General features: G+C 42.4%; 1 long non-coding RNA gene across 1 annotated transcript in view; it reads right to left on the minus strand.

Annotated features, from left to right (window-relative positions):
* Positions 1-3,696, minus strand: part of LOC128930035 (uncharacterized) — a 57,712-nt gene extending 54,016 nt beyond the window's left edge. The window contains exon 1 of the long non-coding RNA XR_008477526.2: positions 3,603-3,696. This is a non-coding gene — a long non-coding RNA (uncharacterized LOC128930035). The remainder of the gene's footprint in view (positions 1-3,602) is intronic.
* Between the last annotated feature and the right edge of the window lie 192 nt (positions 3,697-3,888).

The following is a 3,888-nucleotide window of genomic DNA, read 5'->3' on the forward strand; positions in this document are numbered from 1 at the left end:
CTACTTCCAATATTGTCTCCTCCTAAAAAATACTCCATATGACAACCAGAATGGTTTAAATTTATTTTAAAAATTATTTATCATTTTCTTGTATGTACTGTTTCAATGCTTTTCTACTGCCCTTGGGAGAAACTCCAAATTCATCCATCTTTACAGTATACACTATCATACAAAGCCATTTACAGTACAAATGATGCCATGATTCTGTCACAATACACCTTTGTAACCCCATTTTCTTTGCCTAAAATGTCTTTTCTAAACTCCTCTCCATTCCTAACTTCTTCTTGTCTTTCAAATCTCAAATTAGATATCCTCCCAGAGAAGCAGTCCCTGAACCTTCTAGACCTATGACACCCAATATGATAGCCACCAATCATGCCTAGTTATTGAGCACTTGAATGATAGCTATTTTGAATTAAACGAAAGTGTAAAATACACCAGAATTTGAAGACTTGGTATGGGAAAAAAGTAAAGTATCTTAGTAATGATTTTTATATTGATTATATGTAAAATAATATTTTGGACGTTTTCAGTTAAATAGAATATACTATTGAAATTAGTTTCATTTTTGTAACTTTACGTGGCTAAAAGAAAACTCAAAATTACATGTAGCTTATATCATATTTTAATTGGACGCTGTCTAGCCTAGATAAGCCCTTTTTTTTCAGTGCCTTTTACTTATTTCTTTAGTAGCATTTGTTTTATGTTTTAAAATTACTAGACTGTCTTCTGCACTAGACTGTAAGCACCTTAGGAACAAGAGGCTGTCTTGGTCAACATAGTAATACCAGAGGTAAGGCCACTAAAGTACACAGAGTCAATCCTCATTATTTTTGGATTTAGTATTTGTGAATTTGCATAATTGACATAATTTACTTAGAACATTTTTTTTTTCTTGAGACAGAATATTGCTCTATTCCCCAGGCTGGTGTGCAGTGGCACGATCTCGGCTCACTGCAACCTCTACCTCCCAGGTTCAAGCAATTCTCCTGCCTCAGCCTTCCGAGCAGCTGGGACTACAGGTGCGTGCTACCACACCCAACTAAGTTTTGTATTTTTAGTAGATACAAGGTTTCACCATATTGGCCAGGCTGCTCTCAAACTCCTGACCTCATGATCCACCTGCCTTGGTCTCCTAAAGTCCTGGGATTACAGGCATGAGCCACTATGCCCAGCCTACTTAATTTGAAAATCAATACTTGCAGTGCTTTTGAAGTCATTTGTGAACATGCACAGGGATCTGAGCCATTTAATGCACATTTAGCTGAGGTCAAACACAGCCATGCTCTGCCTTGTTTCAGTTGTCAAACTGTGAACAAGTATTCTTTTCAGTCTATTTAGTGCTATAGTTTTTGCATTGTTGTGATTTTTATGGTGGTTTCACTGTTCAAAATGGCCCCCAAGCACTGTGCTGAAGAATTGTCTAATGTTGAGAAACACAAGAAAGCTACACTATGCCTTACAGAGAGCATATGTTAGATAAGCTACCTTCAGGCATGAATTACATTGCTGTTGTCTATCAGTTTAATGTTAATGAATCAACAATACATAGCAAATCAGGTGTCTTTAAACAGACATACACTAAAAATCACATATTAACCAATGTTTTGGGCCAGAGGCTCAGAGGAACCTAACCCTGTATTTCTCCTAGGAGCAATGATTGAGTATTTACCAGTCCAGTGTTCTTAGTGACTTCAGGAGAACTGACTGTATTTATTGAATAAGTGATGCCCAGTCACTTCATTCCAAACCCAAATCTTATGTGAATGTAGTATATGGTGGTAGGTAGAGCAGTGACTCTGGAACCAAACTGCCTAGATTTCAATCTTGGTTCTCCAACTTGCTAGCTTTACAATCTAGGGCAAATTGCTTAACTTTTCTCGCCGTTTTCCATAACTAAAAATGCAGGTTAAAACAGTACGGTTAATATTTCCCAGGGGCTGGGTGTAGAGAGAGGAAACTGACCACAAATGGCCACTAGGAAGATTTTGGAATGAGAGAAATATTCCATATCTTGATGATAATAGATGAGCCACCACGCCCAGTCTACTTAAAATAGATTTTAAAATTTGTCCCTTTTAGTATATAAAGTCCCATATAAAGTAAAATTTGTCCCTTTTAGTTTTATGAGTTTTGAAAAACATATCTTGATCATCATAAAACTCATCATAAAACTAAAAGGGAAATTTTACTTTATATGAATAACTTAAAAAGGTTAAAAATAGAGAGCAGCAGTCAAGATCAAAGGAACAATGCATGTGAAAAATTTAGTACCCTACTTCCCTATATAAATACTAAATACTATTAGTGCTCATTCTAAAAACAATAGGGAAAAGTTAGAAGGTATAAGGAAAAGCAGAAAGACCTCATGAACCAAAACTCCAATCTGGCTTTTTCTTTCTGGGTGATTGGGCGTGGGGGGGCGGGATGGTCTCACTCTGTCACCCAGTTTGGAGTGCAATGTCCAGATCTCGGCTCACTGCAGTCTCCACCTCCCAGGCTCAAGTGATAGATCATTTCACCTCAGCCTCCCAAGTAGCTGGGACCACAGGCGCAGGCCATCACTAATGTTTTGTATTTTTGGTGGAGACAAGGTTTCGCCATGTTAGCCAGGCTGATCTCCTACTCCTGAGCTCAAGCAACTCACCTGCGGAGGCCTCTCAAACTGCTAGGATCGCAGGCATGAGCCACTGCTGTAATGGCTGTTTCATATATTAGCTAGAGGCTGAGTTCAGTATATGAGAGGGCAGTAACTTACTGTAAAAGTTAAACTGTACATGTTTGAAAGATATGTGTAAACTGTAGTCATATATGAATGTGAGATATGAGATTATTCATAAGACAGTAACAGGAAATCAAAGTACCACATAAATGCGGGTGTGGAATGAGAAGTAATTTCCTAGGTCACCTCCCCAAGAAAGGACACAGTGGGTTGTGAAATAAAAATGTGAAGGGGGAGCACATCTCTTTTAAGAACCTTTCTATTGCAGTCTACAAGCTCTAGGTCAGTTGTGAAGACCATCCAAGCGTTCTAATACGGCAGAGTTAAAACCCAAACTCTAAGGAATGCCAATACCAGGAGGAAAGAAGGGATGAGTTGGCAGGACACCTGTCTGGACCAACAATGTGATACGGGTCAGACAAGCTCCGCCTCCACAACTTCACAACAGCTTTTGGTGTGAGAAGTGGATTAAGTCATTTCACTGCTGCTTGTAAGCTGGCGGATGCTTCAGGAGTGTCCACCCCAGGGAGCAGTGCTGACTCTACAGGGGCACCCTGCGGCAGTCAATGCCAAAATCTCACCAAGGGGTGAGTGAGGTTCTCAGAACCCATGGTGCCGAGCCGGGTAATAAAATACTGCACGTGAGTTCTTCTGCGAAGACCAGGAGGGGGCTTCGAACCCCAAGAAAGGCTGCAAGCTGAACCAGAAGCTCTAACCCAAAGTTCCCTTCACAGCCAGCCACATTGGCACTCACTGAATCTGCGCACCTCACGAGTGCCGACGATCGTCCCGTGATAACTGCCATGTACCTGACGGCACGGGCCACCGGGTGCCTCACTTGGTTCCCATTAAAGTAGACTGCGACCCAAACGCAACAAACCTAAGAGTTGGAAGGCGCAAGTTCCTCTGCCAGCGAGCTCACTCAAGCAACCAGAATGCTGAAAGTGCTCTCCACGCCGGAAGTGCACTAATCCGCAGCACGTGGGGTTGCCAGGGCGCGCTTCACGTGACTGGGCGGGGCCTCGGGAACCTGGTAGCCAATGGTAGCCCGAGGGGGCGGTGCCTGTGACGCTCCAGGGCCTATCCCGGAAGTAAGGCTGGGGTGGGGGCGGGTAAGGGCGGGGAGGCTGGGGTGTGGAAAGTGTGGCGGCCCCGCCCCGGCTCTT

Source organism: Callithrix jacchus, chromosome 17 (genome assembly GCF_049354715.1).
Source record: "Callithrix jacchus isolate 240 chromosome 17, calJac240_pri, whole genome shotgun sequence".
Classification (NCBI taxonomy): domain Eukaryota; kingdom Metazoa; phylum Chordata; class Mammalia; order Primates; family Cebidae; genus Callithrix; species Callithrix jacchus.